The following is a 15,811-nucleotide window of genomic DNA, read 5'->3' as shown; positions in this document are numbered from 1 at the left end:
TCTGTTCTCTTAAAAAACTATGATGATCTCTTTGGTTTCCTGTCAAATGTTTGCCACCACAAACTGTGCATGTACTTCTTAGGCCTCGTTTGGAACACGGGAATAACGTAGGAATTTTACGGGTACAGGAATGGTAGGAAAGGAAACAAGATTTGTCGTTTGAAACGAAGGAATGTAACCTTCCGTTCCGGAGGAAAGGATTCCATTCACGCACAAAACACGAGAACCAGAAAATCCACTCCGACCCAAGGGAACAGAGGGAACGCTCGGCCGCTCGCTCTCTCGACTCTCCCGCGCCCACTGCCTCCCTCCCGCCACTGCCTCACCCTCCCGCCATGGCCTAAACCCTAGGCACACGGGAGCACGCCGACGCACTCGCCGCCCTCCAGCTCGCACAGATGACGAATCCGCGACTTCAAAGTGCATCTGGGGGACAAAAACGGACTCCACCCCTTCCGTCTGCAGCACCAGAACATGGTCTTGGCGTTCCCCAGTCTGGAGGGGATGGCGAGATCCCACAAGAACAAGGTAGTCAATTTGATAATTTTACTTTGTGACTGTATTGCCGTATTCGTGTATCCCGACGGTAGCCGGCCAAGGCAGCCAGCCGGCCAAGGCCCCGCCCGGTGAGGTCGCGAGCGCGGGCCACAGGCGGGCGCAGCCTCAGCGGGGTGCGGGCGCGGCCGGAGCTCGCGTGGCTGGCGCGGCCATGACTCCCACCCGCGAGGAGCTCACATGGCTCCCGAACGGCCATGGCGGGACGGAGCGCAAGGACGGCGGAGTGGGAGAGCACGACCTCGCGGTGGACAACGTTTGGTTTTCTGAAATACTGATTTTCTGATTTCCCCCCAATTCAAGATTGCATCTGCTAGTTTGGTGTAGCATTCTGAAATTTATTTGCCATCGAAGACATTGCCTTTCCTTCTTTGCATTTTTTTAGTCCGTGGCATTCATCTTTCCCAATATTTTGTTAGGCACCAGAAGAGCTGTTGGTAGAGCAAACTGGAACCACCAGAGGATCCTTTATCTTATTGGACTTTTAAAACAACACGATTTACCAAGATTTCGGACAAACAATGCATGGAGCAAGGAAGCATGGACTACTATGGTTGATCAGTTCAATTTAAGGTTTTCTTTAGCATTCACCGTGGGTCAAGTAAAACAAAAGGAACAAGATTTGAAGAAGGATTTTCGAGCTGTAAAGGATTTGCAAGAAGAAAGTGGTTTTGGCTGGGATTCTAATAGAATGATGGTGACCGCACCAGAAAGTGTCTGGATGGGATTGGCGGAACGTCGAAACAAAGACAGTCTTCTTCGATGGCGTGATAAATCATTTCCATACTTTGATTATCTGTATGCTTTATATGATGGTGAGTTTCAGTTCAGGGATCTAACGGCATATATTTTCATTAAATATTGTTGCACCTCATTATTGTATTGGTCGTCTCCTTCTGGTACATCTTGCATGTTATTTTGATTGATATCTTCGGAGGCACCATGCGCCAATGACATATGTCCATTGTATAGCCGTATAAAATTATGAGTTACACAACAGGCTACAGAGATGTCAACTTGTGTGTCAATATCATATAATGATGCAGCCTTCAGTATGGGGTACCTCATTTTCAATATGCCAATAATTCTCTCTATATGATTTTGAAGTTGAGCATGTCGTAGATTGAATAATTCCTTGTGATTTTGTGGTTTTTGTCTAGCTCTGTCCTGTTCTTGTAGATGGTACCTAGTTCCTCGATATGGAGCAAGAAATTATGGTGTGTTAGCATAGCCTGCATCTACTAGATAGAATTTACCAGGAGGGACACTAAAGCCATGGTTAAGTGCATCCTAGAGAACTCTTGCATCAGAAGCAGACCCCTCCCAACCAGCATGCATGCGCACAAACTTTAGATCAAAGTCACATGCCACCATCATGTTTTGTGATAGACCTTGTTTTCTATTTCTATATGGCTCTTGTTGTCCAAGAGGAATAGTCATAGGAATGTGAGTGCCATCAATGACACCAATACAGTTCTGCATGTATTTGTATGCTTATTAATACTAAAACCATAAATAAAATTAATTTTGCTTTAATATACCAAAGAAATACATTACCTGGAAGTATGGAGCAAATTTAGGTTGTCTTAAGATCCGATGCTGGTGCAGAGAAGGTAGCCGTATGTAGTTGCATGTGAGTTGTGTAAGTGCATTGAGCACTGATCTGAAGTGGCGGCTAATTGTTTCTCTGCTACGCTGAAATATATCTTGCAATGTAGTATTGCTTGCATTTTTGGATATGGCATAAAGGAATATGCCTAGCTGCTCTTCCACGGATACATACCTTGAATCACCAAGAAGGTTATTTTCACGCAATCTGTGTACAAGATCTTGAAAAATCTCTCTTTCCATGTGGAACCGCCTTTTGCATAGGGCCTCATGCCCCGTTAGAGTTTCATGAATAAAGATGGCTCCATTTCGGATAGAATTATGTATTGGTTTCTTTTTGGATGATTGGGATGAGGTGCCTTCTTCTAGTGTTGTGTGGATGAAGAAAATGAAATCATCTTCATTTTGTGATCGTCGGCGATAGTTTGGATCCATAGAAAGGGAAGCACTTCCTATCTCTACAAAGATGGCTGCTAGCATCAGGATGACACATACAGTGTGTTTGTGTGTACTACTTGTCTTGCTAGTCTGCAGGTCCAAGTTATATAGTGACGAGAAGCAAGCAACGGGTAGAATTTTTCAGACCAGACAAGCAAGTAACGGCTACTGGCTTGCATGAGCATCAGACCAGGAAAGAAAGCATCGGCTACTTTGCCATTGGAAAATATGAAGATTCAAATCTATTTCCTGCAATCCAAACAGTCCACATTTTTAGTTCCTATGGTTTGTAATCCTGTAGTTTTTCGCTTTTTGCTTTCCTCCATTCATGCGTTTTCTATCATTCCTCTGTTTTGCATTCCTTTGTTCCAAACATGCCCTTATACATGATCATTGCAAGATCATATTGGAAAAAAATAGTCTGTCTGTGTATTATCAGCAGTTCCCTTCATCGCAATAAACTGGGCAATTAAATTGCGTCGTACATGTAATTATGCTACTGTGATCAATTCTTGGTACACCTAACTTTGTATTTTCCAATGATTCTATAAATTCTATTTTCCTATGTTACCTATATTTAAAATAATGCAGCGTTCGCCATTATGAAGTCAGCAGATTTTGTGGCCATGAATAGTGCTGTACAAATATATGGTCTGCAAACGGAATCCTTCCTTCCAAAAAAATGCCACTTTCTGTTTTTCTTTATTTATTTACATTTATCTTCTTTTCGTCTATCCAATAACTAAATGTTTATTTTCTAACTTTCGAATTTCTCATTCCAATACAAGGTTGTGCGGCAATAGTCTAATAAATTGCACCTCACCTGCTGATTGTACTGCACTATCATACCCCATCGTCACGATTAGTGTCCAACATTGATCTTTTTGCCATTTTAAATTTAAGGAAAAACGGTGTTTTTGCTTCTGTCCAGTAATCTAATTGTGATTTTACCCTTATTTCTTTAACTTTGTGATTTTGCCATCATTATTTTGAAACGAAGGCTCCGTTCGCGCCCTGGTTTGGATGTCCGTTAGATTGGTGTGAAATAAATTAATTTTAAAAACATAATCCATAAAGAATAAAGAGAAAAGACCAAATTGCCCCTTATGTGGAGGTCCTTCCCCATCCGACCAGAAAGAACAAACGCGGTCGGAGTCTCTCGCGGGCGGCGGCTGAAGGTGCGGGTCTGGCGGCGGCGCATCTGGAGGCGGGGGCGCGGCTGCTCGATCCGAGTCCGGACGCGGCGCATCTAGATGTCAGCGTCGGTGCTTCTAGAGGCGTCGGCGCGCGGGCTTGGGCCAACGCGGCGAGCGGGGCGCCGGGGCGCGTGGCAGGCATGCGCCCATGCTCCCATGCTCAAAGAGATCCGGCTCGAGCGAGAGGGCTTGGCCAACCTGGGCGTCTTCTTCAAGGGAGGCTCGTCGCCTCCTCATCATGTTCATGCTGCCGCGGCCATAGCTGCCAAGGCGATTTTTTTAATTTTAATATTTTTTGAAAACTAATTTTAAAACTAACACTTTTGGTCGTGCCTATTGCCCTGCGCGGCCAAATGCCTGTGCCGCGCCATGCATGGTGGCATGGTAGAGGGCTGACGTGGCGGTGGCCGGAATCGCTGACCGCTGACGAGCAGGGCCTGTCGTACCACCGATCTTGGCACGGCACTGCCGCGTCACGGCGCATGGCGCGGCGGTACCTGGACGGTTTACCGCCTCCACCATGCCTCGTGCTTGGAACTCCGACACTTGCCGCGGCCACGCGCCCATCCACCTATTGCGCCCACTACCGATGCCTGTGCCGCCAATGAACTTCGCACCGACGACCACCCCGTCACTCCATGGCATCGAACTCTACGCCGGCGTCGAGCTCCGTGTTGACGAGCCTTTTTGCAACCGGATGTTTCACGCGTTTTAGATGTATGTTTCATGTGTTTTTCCTTTCAACGGCCGCCCATATTAACCACTGTAATGACTGGTCTTCAGTTCCCCCTTACACGCCTCTCGCGTTAATTATAGGTGAGTCAATCGATCACAAGCACTCGTGGCTCGTGGTGTTGCTCCTTAACAACTCATAGGATATATACGTACGCACTCATCGTGCAAGTTCATCAGATGCTTTCGACTTCTGGCCTCCTCTCTGTCTATCTTTTTAGCTCCATAGAATAGATAGAAATGCAACTATAAAGCTATAATCCTCAATTGTTATTCGATGCTCATCTGTTGTGTAGTATCTTGGGATGCCAGGAAAGCTAATCATGACGGCAGTGCTGCCGCGACGCATAGAAACAAATATGAAGCAAATAAATGAGGTCCGTGCATAAGTTGACCGCATAACATTTTTATTGTTTGACATAAGTTTAACATAACATAACTAAATAACCCCACAAGTTTCGGATGCCAATATTCGTTTGACCTAACAAACTAAGACCTAAGAGTGTAAGGATCCCTCGGACGTCTTTGTCTCTTCGGATTTATTGGCAACACATTGGGAGTGTAGCCAACGTCGTCATGGTCGCGTTGACGGTGCATATGGCTCGTACCCTGCAAGTATATGATACGCATGATTACTTATAATTCTTTATGATCGTTAGTTCATGGAACATACGTATTTAAAGAAACTACCTTTGTTAGTACTTGTGAGGCTCATTGGGTAAGCGGGGCACCACCTAGCTAAGACATGTTGATCTCGTCCTGCGCCCAATCGTCCCACTGGTCGTGCTATCTGTGGAAGCCCGAGGGGTCATCCTCGTCGTCATTGTCGTCCTTGGTTGCAGGGTTCTTCCCAGCGCTATGATGTGGTGGTGTACGCACCGTAGAAGTGGCACCTATCATCTACAGAGAAGAGCCGGCTGGTGTCCTCAAAGAGGCTGAAGATGTGCCACCCGATCACGCCGGGAGTGGCGGTTCCTCATAAGGAGTGTCCATACAGCTCAGCTTTCGAGCTAGCTTCCTGCAGCTCTTCTTCACCTTCTACATAAGTAGACGTTAAAGTTAGTGCATTTCTCAAATGCATATACACTGAACAAATATTTTCGGAACGGACAAGTTTATGTTTACCTCCACAAAAGCCACGAGAACACGTCTGGCCCTTGCCCTCTAGACTCGTGAAGCCGAAACGTTATTTTATTGGACAACCTTGACAATTGTGTCGCCTGGGTACAAAAACACGATTGGACAATTTTAGTACACATACTTAATACAAAAAAGATAACAAAGTGTACCATTTAAGTATCTTACCACATATCTTTGAAGTGGGGCTCTCTGTAGCTGTGTGTCCTCCCTAGTGGTAACGTCGTATACATCTTCGATGACATCTTTCTTCGAGTCCTTGTCAATCGCCTCCTCAGTGTACGGAGGCTTGATATGTGTCCTCGTAGACCTGTGAAGCAACCGTAGGTACTCGTTGAAGGTGTGCTGGTCGTGTGGAGGACCTACATGGATCGGATGTCATACCTTGTTCTAACACAAATGGATGTGCGCGTTGTGTGTTACGCGCCAATCCTTGGTCTTGTACCTCTTTCTACGGTTATACCTGCAACAAAACGATGTTAGTTGTACCACACACCTCTAAATTATAGCTTTGTTAGTAATCGATAACACACCCGCGCAATGCTTAGTTGGTGGAGTAAAGCGGTGGTGGGTAGCCTGTCATTCTTCCAAACTGTCTATAGACCCTGATGGGTAAGTGAATCTCGACTACATGGAAGAAAATAAGAGGGACGTCGCAACGATACTCGTCTGACTCGTCTCTAGTGACAGGACTGAGATAGTACTGGAGCTCTGGAGCATCCTAAGGAGTCCAAGCACCTAAAATTTCGTAATTGAGTTAGGTTGTGATATAGTGTACATCGAACAAGACACAAATATGATAGTAAAGAGAGCGTAACCTGGTGCATGTGTTAGGACATCAAGACCGTCCATGTACTCCCTGTACTTGCGCCTCGCATTCCCTCTAACTAACTCTGCTTCTGTCCAAATATACATAGCTGTAGGGAGTGTATTATGCCCGTTTCATTGCTGCATTGAACACGATAATAAATTAGCCATTAATAATCTCATCATATGTAACTGCCTCGAAGAATATAGTGAATCAAAGTACTTACCGGTAAACTATTATTAAGGGGCCTCCTAACGGGCCATCGTTCCCAACACAAAATCTGGAGTAGGTAGGAGCAACCCCCAAGGTTTGCATATCCTGAGGTGCGACGGCAGGCAACGCATAGCTGTCGATATGTCTATGCTAGGACTACGCTATCCCAGCTGTATGCCGCTATGTTCTCCCATGACTGGCGTAGTATGTCAAGGAAGATTTAGCTAATGGTGTTGCCCGAGGCGTCTGGAAAGAGAAAAGCATCAAGAAAGTGCTAGAGCCACACTTAAGCGAACCTGTCGATCAGAGCCTCCTCAGCCTGTGGGTCCAAGTAATCAAAGCGCTCTGTGATCCAGGACGACAAAATACCGGAACTTTTCCTAAAATTAACCAAAGAAAATAAGACCCGATGGCTGCAGAAAAGCAATACAAATATTAAATAGGCTTGAATTACTCACTTATTTTTTTGGAAGCCTCGTCGTCCGGTGGAAGAAAGCCAATAAACCGAGCCACCAGCCCCCTCTAGTGATCGTTGTTAAATATCCCTGTCACTAGAAATCCCCCCAACCGAAGGCCAAAAGTAGCCTTCACATCCTGCATGGTCAATGTCATCTCGCCACAAGGTAGGTGGAACATGTGGGTCTCAGGCCTCCACCTATTATAAGAATAAAACGACGGTTAGTTGCCTTAAATTTATTACAAGAAAGTTTACATACAAAGAATGCGCTCGCACCTGTCTACAGCTGCAGTAAGTAGTGCTGGGTCAAGGGGCGGAAGACCGTGGTTGACAACACGGACAAGCTTGAGGGAGCCGGTACGCCGTATGTACGACGCGTAACGCTCGTCCCACTGATACGCCCTGATATGCATGCGTGGCCTCAAAGGAGGCTAGGCCACCTCTGCGTCCTTGTCACTCAAAATGTATGCTCGGTGAGGTACAACGGGTGCTGCGTGGGGGGCCATCCTGTTACAAATTGATAAACAAAGGATAGAGCGTTTAAATTAACAAAATTCAAATTAACATTATATAGCATTGCAAAATTTGAACTACTTGTTATGCAATATGAAAGCACATGTATATATTTAAAGTAAAATTAACAGACATATCACGCACTAGTAACATAAATAACTTCACTAGAAATATAAGCATTTAACGAAACTTCATAAAATCATCAAAATCGACGTATCACACACTAGTAAGTACCGACATTTGTAAACTAGTATCTATACCCAAAATCTCAAACTAAATAACTAACTATAAACTAAATAATAAATACCTAATCAATCCCTAAACCCAAAATCCTAACCTCAAACCTAAAAACTACCTACGTAAATCATAAACAATTTCACTAACCTAACTATCCTAAATCACTAACTATCATAAATCAATAACAACCCTATATTACTAATTATCCTATATTCACTGACCTAACTATCCTAAAACCCTATCTATCCTATATTACTAATTATCCTAAATTATTAATTATCCTAAAATAATAATAATCAAAATAACATGAAATCGTACCTTAGGAGCGGGCGGCCTTGACGCGCCGGCGTTCGTGGCACGGCCAGCGCGGGCGCTGGCGACGGGCAGGTGCGGATGGGGGGCTCGCTCGCGATATTTATTCGGCTCTGCCGCGCCACGGATCAGGGCGCGGCAGTGCCGCGCCAAGATCGGTGGCGCGGCAGGCCCTACCCCGTCAGCGGTCAGCGATTTCGATCGCCGCCACATCAGCCCTCTGTCGCGCCACCATACATGCCGCGGCACAGGTATTTGGCCACGCCAAGACAATAGACGCGGTAAAAAATGTTAGTTAAAAAAACCCGACCATATTAGATTTAAAATTAATTTTCAAAAAATGTTAAAATTAAAAAAAAATCACTAAGGCCACGCGGTCGACGTCCAGCACGCCGCCGCGCCGGCAGGGCCCGAGCAACAGCAACAGCTGCAGGTGTAGAAGCATCTCTGCCATCTACCACTCGTCCAACAAGGTCAAAGTCGCCCTTTGGCTGATGTTGCTGAACTCGATGGATATTATTTTTCAATATTAAATCTGATGCATTTTGGATAGAGCTAAAAAAAGGTACTCGATGGATATTTTTTTCAATATTAAATCTGATTTAAAATAATTACAAATTGTGTCAAATTTTGACCAAATCTAACCATTATCTCTAAATCTAAATTAGGGGTAAAATCACAAATAGCCAAAAAAACCAAGGGCAAAACCATATGGGCATATTTGTCCTTTTGTACAAAAGTTAACACCGTTAAGGGAGGATGACGGAATATGGTCAAAATGGTGCTTCGTTTTGAAAACATAGGGGTAAATTAATAAAGTAAAAAAAAACAGGAACAAAATCACAATTTTGACATAAAACAGGGGTAGGAATGCAAGAGCCCGGCCACGCTCAATACACATACACTTCATTTATAATAGTTACATATACGAGCCTACACTGCCACAACAAAGCACCTCTTTTGATTTCCAACTATCAGCCTGTTTATTTGGGCTGGTTTGGCTTATAAGCCATGTCTGAAAGTACTGTTGGCTGGTTTTATGTGAGAGAAAAATATTGTTCGTTGACTGATAAGCCATGATTTATAAACCAGATACGAGTAAATGAACATGCTCTATATTGTCGACTGCAGCGATATGTGAGCCGCAGGTTCCATAGTTTTGCCAAATTGCATTTTCCCAATGCCTCAGTAGTAGTGAGCTGCAGGTTGCATAGTTTTGTCACCCTTATGTCCATTTCATTTTTATGTGCTTATTCTTTGTTAATTGATATTTATCTTATGCCTTACTCTTTTTGCTACAGTACCTTCAGTTCCCCATATGTTTTACTTACGGCGTATTCCAGATTGGCTAAGCATGAGCAAGAAGTAAAGAAGTGTTTTTAGTTTACAACAACCACATTGTATTTAATTATGACAAGATTGTGCAATGTGATTAAATGTCAGAGGTGCCTATATTCAAGAGCTCCGATGTCTAATGTATTCTACTGTTTCTAATGACAAACCTTATGTGTTAGGCCTTGTTTAGATTGCAAATTTTTACAATCTGGACACTGTAGCACGTTTCATTTGTATTTGACAAACTTTGTCCGATCATGGACTAACTAGGCTCAAAAGATTCATCTCGTGATTTACAACCAAACTGTACAATTAGTTACTTTTTTTATCTACATTTAATGCTCCATACATGTGTTGAAAAATTGATGTAATAAAAAAAGAGTGAAAAAACTTGGAACTTTAAGGTAATCTAAACAAGGGCTTAGCTTGCCAGGCCGCGCAGTCGCGCGGGGTTCCTGTTAGTAATAAAGATGACGCCCGTGACGCGGACGTACGCTGTTGCCTGCAGGCCACGCCGCACTGTTGGGGTACAGACCATTGACTCCCCAGGCCGCCCCGTCCAAAGGAGAACGAGATCGTCTCCTTGGGGCAGAGCCGCAGAGGCATGCAGTTCCTCCTCAGGCCAAGCCCCCTCCCTCTCAATCCCAAGTCTGAACCGAACTGCTTCGAGTTGATGGGTTGACGATTTCAAAGTCTGTTCAGTTCCACCCAAAATCTCAAAAAGTACGATAGTACCTATCAATCAAATGTTTACGATCATGTATGGAGTATTAAATGTAGACGAAAAAAACTAATTACACAGTTTGGTGAGAAATTGCGAGATAAACATTTTGAACCTAATTAGTCCATGTTTGAACACTAATTGCCAAATAAAAATGAAAGTGCTACAGTAGCCCCAAATTCCAACTTAGTAGAACTAAACACACTCTGAATCGAAATCATCAAGCTCAGGCCCCATTTAGTTCCGGAAATTTTTAGTGTTGGACTACTGTAGCACTTTCGTTTTTATTTGGTAAAAATTGTTCAATTATAAACTATTTAGGCTTAAAAGATTCGTCTCACAATTTCTCGGCTAACTGTATAATTAATTTTTTTTCGTTTACATTTAGTATTTCATGCATGTACCGTAAAATTTGATGTGACAAAAAATCTTAAAAATTTTTGGTTTTTGGCTTACTAAACGAGGCCTCAACGCCTCAACCCCGCCCCTCACGAGGGTCAGCAGATCTCGGCTACGTAACGCGCCGGCGCCAGCACCACCTACTTATCATCAACGTCGTCATGTGCGCGTACGTACACCGGTACACGACAAAGAGGAAGACCGCCGGCAGGTTGCTACTCGCCTAGTACTCCACTCCCCCACGCCTCACTTAGGTCTCGTTTAGTTTCAAAAATTTTCTCAAAAAGTATTATATTAGTCATCACATTGAATCTTATAATATGTGCATAGAACATTAAATATAGACGAAAAAAAACTAATTGCACAGTTTAATTGAAAATCGCGAGACGAACGTTTTGAGCCTAATGAGTCCATGATCCTGTTTGGATACTCTAGCACAGCTAGAGGTTAGAGTTAGTTTTTAGCTCAGGACTAGCCCTGAACTAACTCTAGCCTAAGAGATGTTTGGATACAAGGGTTAAAATGATAATAAATGTGCTTTCCAAATCATTGGTGTGGGTGAAAGTAGAGAGAAAACAGTGGACCTCACCTCAAATAGCCCCAACTAGCCCAAATAATCACCTCTTTGGGGGATAGTTTTTTAGGGTGGGCTAGTTGCAAATAACCCACTCTAGCCCTCCTATTTGGCTACTTTAGGGCTAGTTGAGCTCCAACTAGCCCAAACTAGCTTTAACCCATGGATCCAAACAAAGCCCATGATTGAACACTAATTACCAAATAAAAATAAAAGTGCTACAGAAGCCAAATTCCCAAATTTCACCCAACTAAACAATGCCTTATCTATCTATCTATATATATACCCACACGTATGCCAGTGCTACTGAAAAACGTTCAGTATCACTCAGTACTACATCCAACACCACAAAATAGTGAAATGTGACTACTGAACGATACTGAATTATGTTCAGTATAGCAGTTTGGTGTAGAATAATTCTACACCTAAAATATAGAATAGCGCGTTATTTTTATATATATATATATATATATATATATATTTGTATGTATTACCCTGGGTGGGTGCTGAATAATAATCGGTACCTAAGTCGTATATTCCAATAATCCGACCCAGCCTGGCAGCCTCGTCTGGTCCGACAACCGTCCAGCGTGCCTGTCGTGTCCAGGTCCACACTCCACCTGCCCACAACCGGCCATGGCCCACTAATCCCATGATTCCCATTTTTCTCGCAACCAGCTCGTGCTCGACCAAACCAGCGCCGCGCCGCCGAGCCTCCGCCGCCTCCTAGATGTCGCACCTGCGGGCCGCCTCCTCGATGTCGCACCTGCGCGCCGCCTCCTGGATGTCGCACCTGCGGGCCGCCGCGCCCTGCTGCCCTCCATCCTTGCACCGCACTCGGGTAGAAGAGAAGAATCACCTCGAGCATGCCGGGTTCAGCGCCGGCACTTGAGGTGCCCATAGAGCTTCTCCATGCCTTCGAATCAACTAGCCTCCTCCATTGGTACTTCGATGCCCCACTGCTCCCTTCCAGGCAACTAGAAGGGATCTCGTGCAAGGTGTCTTGGCGGGCGGATTCCCTAGACAAGCGGCCGTGGTGTCCCGAGATTTACCGCCCGGCGAGGTGATTCCTGACATCACGCTCGTCCCCAATGTGGTGCGGCAGCCCCAGCTCTTCCACTACCTCAAGGGATTCAGGTGATTTTCCTCCCGTTTTACTCCTTGCGCTAGTACAGCAACGTTGACCATGACCCCAGCTGGCGTTAATCATATTGTTCTTCTCATTTTGGGAGGAATTAGTGCAGCAGCTATGGAGAAGGAAGAGGATTAGGGAAGCTTATGATTGCCAGCTGCCGTGAGGATAGGTAGGGCTCCTGGTCACTGCGATTTTGGAGACAGTGGAGGGGTTCAGGACCCCATGCTTAGAGGCTGCTTGCTCGGTGGAAAAAAAGAACAGAGAAAATGGAAATACTTGGTGACAGTTTATTTTACAATTGATTTTTTTGCTTATTATCTTATGGTAATCCAATCATACTTATGTAGATCTTTAGAAAACATCCACATGAATTGCATTTGCGTCCATGAAAATATGCTAGCGGCTTCATAGTCGTTCTACAGGCAGTTGGTAGCCTAATCGAACCTTTAATCATGTGTCTAGAGATGTTAAATGTGGTGGATATTTTGGGAGAGCAGCAGGTTTGCGGTGTAGTTTGGAAGGATTCACGGAGTTGTTAATCTAATATTTCTTATCTTCTTGCAGGTACATGCCAGATGTAATTAAAAGGGATATGGACTCGGTAAGGCCAGAAGTGATGGAGTATATTATTCTAATTTGGTAACTACTGTATTTTTTATATGTAGCATTCTTGGTTGAAAATGACAGGCTCATGCTTGGTAGCTGAACCATATGTCAACGTCTGTGTAGATTGAGAACATAGAATTAGTACTTATGGATTCTTCATATAATCCAGAGTCCATTTTTTTTAAATGAATGAATGTGTGACAAATTGGTGATTATTTCAGCTCTGAATTCTTATTTTTCTTATTCTAATTTCCATATTTGATTTGGCGAGTCATTAATCTATTGCCACTACTAATTTGCATGCAGATGGGAGACCCTTTCTGTCAAAGGACTTTCAGCACGCAGCACTGCTGGACTACTCATCTATAAGGTCAATTCTTCCACAATAGTTTATCCTGCTACGCAACATACTAAATCAGAAAGCAGCTGTCATGCTTCCAATCGATCAAATTGGGCATATCCATCACTCCTCATTTGAGTACATGGGAAATTATGCTACATAAATAGGCAAACAGCCATAACCACAAGGTTTGTCCTTGCTAATCATGAGTTTGGGAAGGACCTTAGTCCTTTGTGTTCTTAAGATTTTTCTGTAGTAGATTATTATAGCCTTTATTCTCTGGTTTCATTACAACCATATACAGTTGTAGACCATTGCCCTCTTTTATCTTACCAAATAATATATATATTTCAATATGTGTGCTCCTACTGGTTGTCTATACTTGATTATTATTGCCTTTGTTCTCTAGTTTCATTACAAATATATATTTTGTACAACGATATTTAGTTAATACATAATTATTTAAAACCTGAAATTAAATTTAGAATTAAATAGGAGCTTTTTTTTGTGCAGCCAAGATGTTCTCGAGCAGAGGCTTCTCTGCTTCCCATGAGCGGCGGCTCCTCCCCTCCTTGACCGATGGCTGCTGTTGCTCCCATTATCTAGAGAAGCGGCATCAGATTCTCCCTAACTCTTTACAGGGGCTACCGCTCCCCATCATCCCGAGAGGCGGCGTCGGCTGGTCCCCTATTTCTCGATTGGCAGCGGTGGCCACACAAGGGTTTGGTGGCACCAGCAATCCAAATCTTGTTTGGTACAGTTGTTCCTCCACAATGTGCTGGATTTCTTCGTATGAACTTAAAAAATGGAACTTTGTCAAGTCAGGTAGCCTGCTACCCTCTCCTTTATTCGACTCTCCTGTTCTGTTTTGTTGATGATCAACATTGGTGGCGACTGTTTGTGGTTATCGATTGTTTGGTGATGCTGATGTATGCTCCATGTTTGTGTGAATGTTACTATATTGAGGTCTCTCACATGGTTGGTCCAAGAGTGAGTTTTTTTTTTATACATTGGCAGATTGCTTCTAATATTAAATTGCATGTTTACATAGGAAACAAAATCCACAAAGTTGTCATTAATCCATTTAGATAGTAATTAGGATTTATCCAAATGATAGCATATCCGTTTTCAGTATGTGATTCCATCTTGTATAGACTTCTGTTAGTTGTGTATCTCTCCCATTATTGTTCTGAATTTTCATTTGACATGACTTGGCCTGAAATTGGGGACAGAACAGATATCTTTTTTTGTAATAATGCAGCACAATTATCTCTGTTCTGATAGTTTGTGAGACTGCATTGTTACACCAGTGGAGTTTTAGCTTGTAAGCTGGTATCCCGAAGACAAGGTTTAAACTCACATTTGCTTTCAATGTAAGCACAACGTTTCCAAAACATGAAATGTTCCTGGTTCAATCTTTAATTCAATTTTGTTATTTAAAATTCAGTGTAGTCTGTTTCAAAATAGTCTCATGTCCTGCACTCCTCCGGAAATGGAAATTGTGAGCAAGGGATTGTGATATTCATGTATGCAAAACCTTCTCCATGCTCCTCTCAAGCAGTCAAGCTTATGTAGTTTTTACTGATTATACAGTGGAACTTTTATTTTCTTTTCTTAGCTATCCATTTAATTTGACAGTTTCAAGAATGTTACTCCTGATTCAGTTCAGATCTTACTAGATAGGAACATAAGTGGATATTGTATTTTTGTAACTCCTTGATTTTTTTAAACTTATTATTTACCATATTGCTTTGATGCTTCTGTTTGTGGGTACAGGTATGAACTAAATCTGCTGTCAACTAGCTTTTTCCCCAATTGCTTGTTTGATCATGTAATCCACTGCTGATAATACAACACATATATGCATGCTTACAGCTTACTGAATAGAAAAACATTGTCAGTACTTTTGAAATTGTGTTTGCCACCTGATGAGCAAGTTAGTACTAATGTTTTGGGGAATATTGTCAATTACATGTGGCAGTAGTTATCCACTGTCTATCAGCTACTGAGTAGTATCTTGTGGTTCAGATGACTCGCTGATGAGCCCGTCATTGTGGAGGTTGGGTGCTTCTTCCTGTTGCGGAAATTCATTGGCGTCTCCAGGTTGGCTTTATTTGAGGCTACAATTTATTGGTAAGTCCTTTGTTTCATTGTTTATTCTTTTCTGTTCAAGCTATCTTTTTCTCGATCAATGTTCAGGTTTAAACTCTGTTATTACAAACTCTAGTCCAACCAATATTAGACAGAGCAAACCCTTAAAGGAACTTTGTTTGTAAAATGTTCACACAAAGTACAAACATGGAAACATTTATTTAGCAATATTGAGTGTCCTTCATGTGTTCTGTCATAATGCTTTATACAAATTGTTATGTAGTTTCCCACTATTGTTTTCACCTTTTAACAAATATTTAATGATAGAGATATTAGCTACTTTGCTCTGAGTGTGCTGGTAATTATTATTCAAAGTCCCTGGGTACTGAATACTATTCATTACC

At 42.9% G+C, this 15,811-nt stretch overlaps 1 pseudogene; it reads right to left on the bottom strand.

Moving 5' to 3' along the window:
- Positions 1–1,377: 1,377 nt before the first annotated feature.
- Positions 1,378–2,598, bottom strand: LOC136537461 (uncharacterized; annotated as a pseudogene).
- Positions 2,599–15,811: the final 13,213 nt, after the last annotated feature.

The sequence above is a fragment of the Miscanthus floridulus genome, chromosome 2 (genome assembly GCF_019320115.1).
Source record: "Miscanthus floridulus cultivar M001 chromosome 2, ASM1932011v1, whole genome shotgun sequence".
NCBI classification, from domain to species: domain Eukaryota; kingdom Viridiplantae; phylum Streptophyta; class Magnoliopsida; order Poales; family Poaceae; genus Miscanthus; species Miscanthus floridulus.
This window is presented reverse-complemented; position numbering and strand designations above follow the sequence as displayed.